A 12,435-nucleotide genomic window follows, 5' to 3' on the forward strand; every position below is an offset into this window, starting at 1 on the left:
TCAGGTCTTAACCCTTTATTATTCCTCAATACTGATGTGCATCTAATTTAATGCTATTGATTCGCCCGTGATGTGTCAGGTCTTAACCCTTTATTATACCACAATACTGATGTGTATCTAATTTAATGCTAGTGATTTGCCTGTAATGTGTCAGGTCTTAACCCTTTATGCCTCAATACTGATGTGCATCTAATTTAATGCTAGTGATTTGCCTGTAATGTGTCAGGTCTTAACCCTTTATGCCTCAATACTGATGTGCATCTAATTTAATGCTAGTGATTTGCCAGTAATATGTCAGGTCTTAACCCTTTATTATGCCTCAATACTGATGTGTATCTAATTTAATGCTAGTGATTCGTCTGTGATGTGTCAGGTCTTAACCCTTTATTATGCCTCAATACTGATGTGCATCTAATTAAATGCTAGTGATTCGCCTGTGATGTGTCAGGTCTTAACCATTTATGCCTCAATACTGATGTGCATCTAATTTAATGCTAGTGATTCGCCTGTGATGTGTCAGGTCTTAACCCTTTATTATGCCTCAATACTGATGTGCATCTAATTTAATGGTAGTGATTCGCTTGTGATGTGTCAGGTCTTAACCCTTTATTACCCCTCAATACTGATGTGCATCTAATTTAATGCTAGTGATTCGCCTGTGATGTTTCAGGTCTTAATGTTATGGCGCGCAGACACAAAGAAAACACAATATTCTTTTGTGGGCAAAGTTGGGCAGGGAATATACCAGCAAGGCTCGGATAAAACCCACCGACCGGATGATGACCGAATGAGGGGCCTCGGTACATGGCGCCATACCGAGGGGGTGCCTCATGCCTGTCCTGCAAGGGGGGGCATAGTTCACACGTGAAAACGCATGGCCGGCATAATGTCCTTGGGCCAAGTTAACCAAGTCCAGCAAATCCTATAGCCCCCCCTCCCTGACGGGGCTTCAGCACAGGGCTGAAGGGGTGCCGCAGGCAGCAATTCCCCGCCCAAAACGCCGAGTAATACGAGAAGTACCCTGTGCAAAGCCCATTCCCCAAGACCTTTTCTCCAACTGGTCGCGAGGGCTGGAAACAGCTCTTATCTGCTCCACGGGGAAATGCAATGAACCAAAGACCATTGGTGGAGAAAAGGGATTAAGGAGTGGATAGGCAGGTATAATCGCATGCGCTTAACTTAAAACCTTAAAGGGGCCCTAGTCAGCCACACCTTTGTTTTTGGTTATATGCGAGAGTTTGGCTATCATATTTTATTCGGAGAATGTTGAAATGAACGTAATCACTGTGGAACTGCAAAAGGGATGAAACATACTTTCAGGAACAACTTACAGTAGATAATTTAAATTTCGCTTCACCATGAATATCGATATTGTCGATGGCATCAAAGGAGGCTGACCAGGGTCCCTTAACTGAACAATCTAAAACTTGGATAGCATTACATAATAAATGTTCTAGTAGGACATAGTGTTCCCAATGTGTTACCATGAGACATCATAGTGTTTACAATAAACAGTACAAAGAGACATCATAGTGTTCCCAAATTGTTACCATGAGACATCATAGTGTTCTCAATAAACAGTACAAAGCGACATCATAGATAGTGTTCTCCATAAACAGTACAGAGCGACATCATAGTGTTCCCAATACCCAGGAAGTGTCGTCGATAATCCTGGCAATAAGACATCCAAATGTTTGTAGGGCATTAACAAGATAGACATGAGGCCAAATTTTGAGGGACTTGAAGAATGGTTTCTTTTGGTGTCCTTATGTAAGACTGATACGCATCCGATTTCCAACGGCCAAGAACTTTAATGAGCCAGTCTGGAAGGCCAGCAGCCCCCGCAGTAGTAGCTGCTCCAATGCGGAAACTGTGGGATGCGTAGCAGGTACTATCAAATCCGCAAATCTTGAGGAGAACCCGTAAGTTATTTGTGAGGGAAGACCGAGTAAGATGACGTCCATCCGAAAATTGAAAGAGAGGCTGGGTAGCTCCACTGGAAGTAGTTTGAAGAAGATAGTCTCTTAACGCGGTGACTGCACATACGGTCGAGTTTGATTTGGCAATAGTGAGCTTGGCTGTCTCACGGAAAGGGTCCGTTTTGGACTTCTTAATGACAATCTCGAAGGACACAGGCTGGACAATGTTGGGGTAAAAACGGACATCCGATTTTGTCAGATGAGATTGGATATCAAACTTGCCATTGCAAGTAAATTCGCTACTGCGCAAAAAACCAAAAAATGCAAGGGTAAAAGCAGCCCACAACATTGAAGAATCCGTGTCCAACGACTGAAAAGGTTTTAGTTTGGCATAAATTTGGAGGAGGATCGAAATAGTGATAGGGAACCGGGCCCGTTTAGCAATACCAAGGGATGATGTGATCCCTCTTGTAAAAAGGGCATGGATGAGAAGTCCAGGGGACAGCCAAACTCAATATGGAGATTCTTAACTGCTGCCAGATAAACTTTGATGGTGCCATACGAAACAGTGTTGGATAAGTGAGTGACAAAATGGATCAAGGTTGATTCGTGGGTAGGGAGAAAGGGGGTCTGGGGTGAAATGAGTTTATGAAACAGGCAAAATCTAATAAAGTGGCGCTCCCCAGAGGAATAGGTTCGACGAGTAGAGCTGGCGATGGACTGAAAAATATAGTGAGCAGCCTGCATAGTTAGACTGTTGTCAGGAAAGGAGGGATTGGACAAGGAACGGGCGATGCATCTGGTGCGAGTAGGCGGAACCGAGACATCTGAAAACGAGATAAACTATCAGCTATGCCATTGTCTACCCCAGGGACATGCTTTGCGGTAAAGGTAAAATTAAACTTCAAAGTTTGAAGGGTAATCAAACGGACAAGGTTCATGATACGGGGAATTTTGGAGCTTTTAGCAGACAAAACTGCGACGACTGCCTGGTTGTCGCAATAAAAACAAATTCTCCTGTTAGCCCAAGAGGGCCCCCAAATCATGCAGGCAAGGTAAATTGGATAAAGCTCCTGCCAGGTAATACTTATTCCTGTAGTGGGGTTGAGCTGGTGGGAGGGAAGCCATTTTCCCTGAAACCACTGATTGTTGAAGAAGGCCCCGTATCCGACTGCACCCGCTGCATCGGTGTACAAATGGATTTGGGGGGATGATTCAGTGTAAGGGGGGAGAAAAAGGCTAACCCCATTCCAGTGATCAAGAAAAAATTGCCACATGAGGATGTCCTTTCTGAACTCCTGGGTGAGAAAAATAATCTGCTTGGGACGGACACAACCCCGGGTAAGGTGAATGATGCGTTGCATGAAGGGGCGACCCGGTGAAATAACCCGGCAGGCAAACTGCAGAGTCCCAATGAGGGACTGCAGGTCCTGTAGACGACAGACCCGTTTGGAAGACCAGTTGGAGAGCAAGGACCGGGCATTGCATAACTTATCCTCGGGGAGACGGGCCTGCATGTTTACGGAATCAAGTGTTATTCCCATGAATTCAAGGACCTGGGTAGGGCGAAAGGTTTTCTTTGGGGCAAGGGGAATGTTTAATTCCTCGAAGAGGGTAAGAACCCGGCAGAGGGCTGTGGCACAAAGGGATGAGGGGGCAGGTTGAACAATGAAAAAATCGTCGAGGATGTGAATGATGGAGGGGATGCTCAGGTGGTTTCTCACCAACCATTCCAGGGCATCGGAGAGTTGATTAAAAAGGTAGGGGGCGCTCCTTAGGCCGAAGGGGAGCGCTTTGTCGAAGTAATAACGACCCTTCCAGGACATCCCCAGGAGTTCCCAATCCTCGGGGTTAACGGGGATAATTCTGAAAGCTGACTGTATGTCAGTTTTCGTCATAAAGCACCCAGGACCATGTTTTAGGACCAGAGCAATGGCATCGTCAATACGAATATACTGAAGGGTGTAATCTTCAATGGGTATATTAGCATTTAAGCTATCCGGTGACCCCTTGGGGTAGGATAAATGGAAAATAGTGCGCCACTTTTGGCTGCCCTTTTTGGGAACCAGGCCAAGGGGATGAATTTGAAAATTTTTAAAAGGGGCGGATTCAAAGGGGCCAGCCAGGCGACCAAGCTGGACCTCTTCGAGCAGGTTTTTTTCAATAACTTGGGGTTGTTGGATGGCAGATGGGAGATTCTTGGCAGCTCTGGGGAAACGTTCACCTTTGTAACCTAAGTGAAAACCATGGCTTAACCCATCACAAAGTCTAGTTACAAAGGTTTGATCAGGGTGGGTCTTAAGAAGTTTGTGTAGCAGGGAAACGTTTACAGGAGTTTGGGGCTTATATGATATGACAGCTTTAGCGGTTTGAGTGTTTTTTATCACCCTGGCCTCTAGTTTTTGAAGGGGTGTCATCGTGTCGATAGGCAGGGTGGTCTCCGTTGCAGAGCCTACAGCGGTGGCTGAAGGGGCAGGGCTCCTGGCTGCATTTGGCACCTCTGTTGTAATTGTTGCATGTTCCTCGTTGGGTAGAATTGGGCCTAAGGGCAGAGAGGGAACACCCATGAGAAAAATGATCCCCACTACCACATATGGTGCAAGAGGATTTTGCCTGCCCTGTAAATTTCAAGAGATACAACTGGATATCCCTTTCCCCCCAATTAAGGGAATGATTGGAGGCAGCTTTCCTACGAAAGTCTATATCGTAGGAAAGCCACGCAAAACCCGCGAACTTACGGTAGGCCGATCGGATAATCTCCTGGTATGCAAACATCTCGACAGCCCTGTGAGGGAAGGAAGTCAGCAAGACTGTACAAAAAACAGCAAAGGCCGAGAGCCACCTATCGATGGAGTCAATGTGGGTTTTCTTCTTGCGGGCAGGGGTGGGGATGTTAACTTGTTTCCCTTCGAACGAAATAGAAACCCCGGGGAGTTCGCTTTCGTTTAGGCAGGAGTTTTCTGGCAGCAAAGAATCGAATTCAACAAACTCACCGCGTAAGATTGCTTGCTGGGTCTTCTGGGGAACGTGGGCAGCGATGGATGACTGCATGTGGGAACGAGATTGGCTGTAGTTCGAGGAACCAGATTGCGTAAGAAGGCTTGCGACGAAAACAGGGTCAGATAGCTGATGTCGAGCTGGAGGTTGAGGAGCGGACTGCAAAGGCTGTTGTGGTACGGGTGATGGGTTAGCTGGAGCAAAATTTTTAAGTTTCTCATCGACTATAGTGGCGATGAGGTCTGCTAGCGCGGCTGGATTTTGAACAGGGGAAGGCGGAACGCCCCTTTCGCGGACGCCATCTTGTGCTTCGCACGAGGTTTCTCCGATGTCACGTCCTTCACTTGGACCAGCCTGCGGCGGATCTCGTCGATCGTTCCGTTCATTCGTCAAATCGCCGTCCTGGTTGGGCTGCTCAACCTGATCGGGAAGATTAGGAGCGGCAGGAGGAGGATCGTTGCTCGCGCGAGGCCTTTTGGCTGCTGGATCGGCAGAATCAGCGCTTCGCGTACGCGATGGTGGCGTATCCACGCTGATGGTGCCAAGGCGCTCGATCATTTGTTCGCGTGTTCCGGCGATGGGTAGTTGGTTTTGAGCGAGTAACAGGCGAAGGACCTCGTTTGTCACGCCCGAAAAATCCATGAGAAAAACTTTGCTGCTGCTCAACTTGCAGCCTTCCAAGAAAGTGGCGATTGAAAAGACTGGCACAGAATAAGATGCAAAGCAGGCTGCCGTATATGGAAGTCACATGTTAAGGGTGGACCGCAGTAATAATGCGGGCTCAATAGTTGTTGCTTGCCAACATTAACCTTTATTTTATGCTAAAATGTCAATTAACCCTTTATTATGCCTCAATACTGATGTGCATCTAATTTAATGCTAGTGATTTCCCTTTAATGTGTCAGGTCTTAACCCTTTATTATGCCTCAATACTGATGTGTATCTAATTTAATGCTAGTGATTCGTCTGTGATGTGTCAGGTCTTAACCCTTTATTATGCCTCAATACTGATGTGCATCTAATTTAATGCTAGTGATTTGCCTGTGATGTGTCAGGTCTTAACCCTTTATTATGCCTCAACACTGATGTGCATCTAATTTAATGCTAGTGATTTGCCTGTGATGTGTCAGGTCTTAACCCTTTATTATGCCTCAACACTGATGTGCATCTAATTTAATGCTAGTGATTCGTCTGTGATGTGTCAGGTCTTAACCCTTTATTATGCCTCAATACTGATGTGCATCTAATTTAATGCTAGTGATTCACCTGTGATGTGTCAGGTCTTAACCCTTTATTATGCCTCAATACTGATGTGCATCTAATTTAATGCTAGTGATTCGCCTGTGATGTGTCAGGTCTTAACCCTTTATTATGCCTCAATACTGATGTGTATCTCATTTAATGCTAGTGATTCGTCTGTGATGTGTCAGGTCTTAACCCTTTATTATGCCTCAATACTGATGTGCATCTAATTTAATGCTAGTGATTTGCCTGTGAAGTGTCAGGTCTTAACCCTTTATTATGCCTCAACACTGATGTGCATCTAATTTAATGCTAGTGATTCGCCTGTGGTGTGTCAGGTCTTAACCCTTTATTATCCCTTAATACTGATGTGCATCTAATTTAATGCTAGTGATTCGCCTGTGGTGTGTCAGGTCTTAACCCTTTATTATGCCTCAATACTGATGTGCATCTAATTTAATGCTAGTGATTCGCCTGTGATGTGTCAGGTCTTAACCCTTTATTATGCCTCAATACTGATGTGTATCTAATTTAATGCTAGTGATTCGTCTGTGATGTGTCAGGTCTTAACCCTTTATTATGCCTCAATACTGATGTGCATCTAATTTAATGCTAGTGATTCGCCTGTGATGTGTTAGGTCTTAACCCTTTATTATGCCTCAATACTGATGTGCATCTAATTTAATGATAGTGATTCGCCTGTGATGTGTCAGGTCTTAACCCTTTATTATACCTCAATACTGATGTGCATCTAATTTAATGCTATTGATTCGCCCGTGATGTGTCAGGTCTTAACCCTTTATTATACCACAATACTGATGTGCATCTAATTTAATGCTAGTGATTCGCCTGTGATGTGTCTGGTCTTAACCCTTTATTATACCACAATACTGATGTGCATCTAATTTAATGCTAGTGATTTGCCTGTGATGTGTCAGGTCTTAACCCTTTATTATACATGTACCACAATACTGATGTGCATCTAAGTTAATGCTAGTGATTTGCCTGTGATGTGTCAGGTCTTAACCCTTTATTATGCCTCAATACTGATGTGTATCTAATTTAATGCTAGTGATTCGTCTGTGATGTGTCAGGTCTTAACCCTTTATTATGCCTCAATACTGATGTGCATCTAATTTAATGCTAGTGATTTGCCTGTGATGTGTCAGGTCTTAACCCTTTATTATGCCTCAACACTGATGTGCATCTAATTTAATGCTAGTGATTCGCCTGTGGTGTGTCAGGTCTTAACCCTTTATTATCCCTTAATACTGATGTGCATCTAATTTAATGCTAGTGATTCGCCTGTGGTGTGTCAGGTCTTAACCCTTTATTATGCCTCAACACTGATGTGCATCTAATTTAATGCTAGTGATTTGCCTGTGATGTGTCAGGTCTTAACCCTTTATTATGCCTCAACACTGATGTGCATCTAATTTAATGCTAGTGATTCGTCTGTGATGTGTCAGGTCTTAACCCTTTATTATGCCTCAATACTGATGTGCATCTAATTTAATGCTAGTGATTCACCTGTGATGTGTCAGGTCTTAACCCTTTATTATGCCTCAATACTGATGTGCATCTAATTTAATGCTAGTGATTCGCCTGTGATGTGTCAGGTCTTAACCCTTTATTATGCCTCAATACTGATGTGTATCTAATTTAATGCTAGTGATTCGTCTGTGATGTGTCAGGTCTTAACCCTTTATTATGCCTCAATACTGATGTGCATCTAATTTAATGCTAGTGATTCACCTGTGATGTGTCAGGTCTTAACCCTTTATTATGCCTCAATACAATCTCGTACCCAGAGTCTTCAGGCTTTTTGGTCAGCGGGGCAACGCCGGGAAGACTCTGGGGACATCAAATTTTATTACCGCAGGATTTCTGCGGTAAAACAATGGAAACCGTTACGGAACAGCCAATCAAAAAAATTGAATTTTTTCGATGTCCCCAGAGTCTTCCCGGCGTTGCCCCGCTGACCAAAAAGCCTGAAGACTCTGGGTACGAGATTGGCCTCAATACTGATGTGCATCTAATTTAATGCTAGTGATTCGCCTGTGATGTGTCAGGTCTTAACCCTTTATTATGCCTCAACACTGATGTGCATCTAATTTAATGCTAGTGATTCGCCTGTGGTGTGTCAGGTCTTAACCCTTTATTATCCCTTAATACTGATGTGCATCTAATTTAATGCTAGTGAGTCGCCTGTGGTGTGTCAGGTCTTAACCCTTTATTATGCCTCAACACTGATGTGCATCTAATTTAATGCTAGTGATTTGCCTGTGATGTGTCAGGTCTTAACCCTTTATTATGCCTCAACACTGATGTGCATCTAATTTAATGCTAGTGATTCGTCTGTGATGTGTCAGGTCTTAACCCTTTATTATGCCTCAATACTGATGTGCATCTAATTTAATGCTAGTGATTCACCTGTGATGTGTCAGGTCTTAACCCTTTATTATGCCTCAATACTGATGTGCATCTAATTTAATGCTAGTGATTCGCCTGTGATGTGTCAGGTCTTAACCCTTTATTATGCCTCAATACTGATGTGTATCTAATTTAATGCTAGTGATTCGTCTGTGATGTGTCAGGTCTTAACCCTTTATTATGCCTCAATACTGATGTGCATCTAATTTAATGCTAGTGATTTGCCTGTGATGTGTCAGGTCTTAACCCTTTATTATGCCTCAACACTGATGTGCATCTAATTTAATGCTAGTGATTCGCCTGTGGTGTGTCAGGTCTTAACCCTTTATTATCCCTTAATACTGATGTGCATCTAATTTAATGCTAGTGATTCGCCTGTGGTGTGTCAGGTCTTAACCCTTTATTATGCCTCAATACTGATGTGCATCTAATTTAATGCTAGTGATTCGCCTGTGATGTGTCAGGTCTTAACCCTTTATTATGCCTCAATACTGATGTGTATCTAATTTAATGCTAGTGATTCGTCTGTGATGTGTCAGGTCTTAACCCTTTATTATGCCTCAATACTGATGTGCATCTAATTTAATGCTAGTGATTCGCCTGTGATGTGTTAGGTCTTAACCCTTTATTATGCCTCAATACTGATGTGCATCTAATTTAATGATAGTGATTCGCCTGTGATGTGTCAGGTCTTAACCCTTTATTATACCTCAATACTGATGTGCATCTAATTTAATGCTATTGATTCGCCCGTGATGTGTCAGGTCTTAACCCTTTATTATACCACAATACTGATGTGCATCTAATTTAATGCTAGTGATTCGCCTGTGATGTGTCTGGTCTTAACCCTTTATTATACCACAATACTGATGTGCATCTAATTTAATGCTAGTGATTTGCCTGTGATGTGTCAGGTCTTAACCCTTTATTATACATGTACCACAATACTGATGTGCATCTAAGTTAATGCTAGTGATTTGCCTGTGATGTGTCAGGTCTTAACCCTTTATTATGCCTCAATACTGATGTGTATCTAATTTAATGCTAGTGATTCGTCTGTGATGTGTCAGGTCTTAACCCTTTATTATGCCTCAATACTGATGTGCATCTAATTTAATGCTAGTGATTTGCCTGTGATGTGTCAGGTCTTAACCCTTTATTATGCCTCAACACTGATGTGCATCTAATTTAATGCTAGTGATTCGCCTGTGGTGTGTCAGGTCTTAACCCTTTATTATCCCTTAATACTGATGTGCATCTAATTTAATGCTAGTGATTCGCCTGTGGTGTGTCAGGTCTTAACCCTTTATTATGCCTCAACACTGATGTGCATCTAATTTAATGCTAGTGATTTGCCTGTGATGTGTCAGGTCTTAACCCTTTATTATGCCTCAACACTGATGTGCATCTAATTTAATGCTAGTGATTCGTCTGTGATGTGTCAGGTCTTAACCCTTTATTATGCCTCAATACTGATGTGCATCTAATTTAATGCTAGTGATTCACCTGTGATGTGTCAGGTCTTAACCCTTTATTATGCCTCAATACTGATGTGCATCTAATTTAATGCTAGTGATTCGCCTGTGATGTGTCAGGTCTTAACCCTTTATTATGCCTCAATACTGATGTGTATCTAATTTAATGCTAGTGATTCGTCTGTGATGTGTCAGGTCTTAACCCTTTATTATGCCTCAATACTGATGTGCATCTAATTTAATGCTAGTGATTTGCCTGTGATGTGTCAGGTCTTAACCCTTTATTATGCCTCAACACTGATGTGCATCTAATTTAATGCTAGTGATTCGCCTGTGGTGTGTCAGGTCTTAACCCTTTATTATCCCTTAATACTGATGTGCATCTAATTTAATGCTAGTGATTCGCCTGTGGTGTGTCAGGTCTTAACCCTTTATTATGCCTCAACACTGATGTGCATCTAATTTAATGCTAGTGATTTGCCTGTGATGTGTCAGGTCTTAACCCTTTATTATGCCTCAACACTGATGTGCATCTAATTTAATGCTAGTGATGTGCCTGTGATGTGTCAGGTCTTAACCCTTTATTATGCCTCAACACTGATGTGCATCTAATTTAATGCTAGTGATTCGTCTGTGATGTGTCAGGTCTTAACCCTTTATTATGCCTCAATACTGATGTGCATCTAATTTAATGCTAGTGATTCACCTGTGATGTGTCAGGTCTTAACCCTTTATTATGCCTCAATACTGATGTGCATCTAATTTAATGCTAGTGATTCGCCTGTGATGTGTCAGGTCTTAACCCTTTATTATGCCTCAATACTGATGTGCATCTAATTTAATGATAGTGATTCGCCTGTGATGTGTCAGGTCTTAACCCTTTATTATACCTCAATACTGATGTGCATCTAATTTAATGCTATTGATTCGCCCGTGATGTGTCAGGTCTTAACCCTTTATTATACCACAATACTGATGTGCATCTAATTTAATGCTAGTGATTCGCCTGTGATGTGTCTGGTCTTAACCCTTTATTATACCACAATACTGATGTGCATCTAATTTAATGCTAGTGATTTGCCTGTGATGTGTCAGGTCTTAACCCTTTATTATACATGTACCACAATACTGATGTGCATCTAAGTTAATGCTAGTGATTTGCCTGTGATGTGTCAGGTCTTAACCCTTTATGCCTCAATACTAATGTGTATCTAATTTAATGCTAGTGATTCGTCTGTGATGTGTCAGGTCTTAACCCTTTATTATGCCTCAATACTGATGTGCATCTAATTTAATGCTAGTGATTCGCCTGTGATGTGTCAGGTCTTAACCCTTTATTATGCCTCAATACTGATGTGCATCTAATTTAATGCTAGTGATTCGCCTGTGATCAGGGCTCAAAGTTAGCGACCAGGTGGTCGCATATGCGACTAGATTTTTTATTTTGCGCCTAAAAAATTACATGTGATCGCACTCACGCGCCTAAAAACGCTCAAGCTCAGTGCGCCTGAATCGGGGCCACTTTGTTTCCTCACCTGACAATTCTTGTGTACTCTGCCTGATTAACTCGAAACAGAAGCTTGAAATAAAAAATTCAAATGTGGATGTAACGCAATTAGGTTCCACATAAGAAAGTTACACCGTTTTTCTTACATCAGTGTGTGTTTTATTTGTTGTTTCTTCAAGTCCATTTTCATCCCACCTCAGACTTTACCCCAGACTCTTCTCGGTTATGTGACCGCACCGCTGACACGTACGAGTGAAGGCAACCTTCTGAAAGACGCGCTTCTCGCGCAGTTTAGTTCGCTTTGCCGATATTAAAGAGTCAAGAATGTTTACTGTAAACAATCTGGGTTAAGAGACTTTTTTTTCTTCAAGAGTTACAGTTAAGTCAATGCGCTGTCAACAATCTAATTTATTAGGGAGCTTAAGCAACGACGACGGCAACGGCAACGAAAACGTCACCCGAAGATATATCTTTATTTCATTTGTGCTACTTCGAAATTATTTCAACTCGCTCAACTTTTACAAAAATGGCGAACTATCCAGGAAACAAATTGGTAGGAGTGGCGTACAAGTTAAGAAAGAAAATGAAAAATTCACCGTCCTGCGTTCACGTTCTCCACAAAACCTTCATTGTGGTCATTTCACGTTGTTGTTTTGCAGAGGATAGCAAAGAAATGTACCGAAGTGTAAAACGCACGCGCAGAGCGATAGTTTTTGCTCATTAAACCTATTGTTTTGCGGCGTTTTCGTTGCCGTTGCCGTCGTCGTTGCTTAAGCTCCCTATTTTATCGAAACACTCATTTACAAAAAGAAAATTTATTCTCAAACAGCCGGCCGCTGCCTTCCAACGCATTTGACCCAAC

At 42.6% G+C, this 12,435-nt stretch overlaps 3 protein-coding genes and 2 pseudogenes across 3 annotated transcripts in view; all 5 read right to left on the bottom strand.

Moving 5' to 3' along the window:
• The window catches only part of LOC146463494 (uncharacterized), a 333,098-nt gene that overhangs the window by 203,649 nt on the left and 117,014 nt on the right, over nucleotides 1-12,435 (bottom strand). The gene's annotated exons all lie outside the window — the stretch shown is intronic.
• Nucleotides 1-12,435, bottom strand: part of LOC146463499 (uncharacterized) — a 137,293-nt gene that overhangs the window by 117,670 nt on the left and 7,188 nt on the right. The window lies entirely within an intron of this gene.
• LOC146463502 (uncharacterized) overlaps nucleotides 1-12,435 on the bottom strand; it is a 59,134-nt gene that overhangs the window by 39,313 nt on the left and 7,386 nt on the right. The gene's annotated exons all lie outside the window — the stretch shown is intronic.
• LOC146463503 (uncharacterized) lies at nucleotides 677-2,808 on the bottom strand (annotated as a pseudogene).
• On the bottom strand, nucleotides 3,773-5,750 carry LOC146463504 (uncharacterized; annotated as a pseudogene).

Source organism: Pavona decussata, unplaced genomic scaffold, assembly GCF_977016875.1.
Source record: "Pavona decussata unplaced genomic scaffold, jaPavDecu1.1 SCAFFOLD_175, whole genome shotgun sequence".
In the NCBI taxonomy this organism is placed as follows: domain Eukaryota; kingdom Metazoa; phylum Cnidaria; class Anthozoa; order Scleractinia; family Agariciidae; genus Pavona; species Pavona decussata.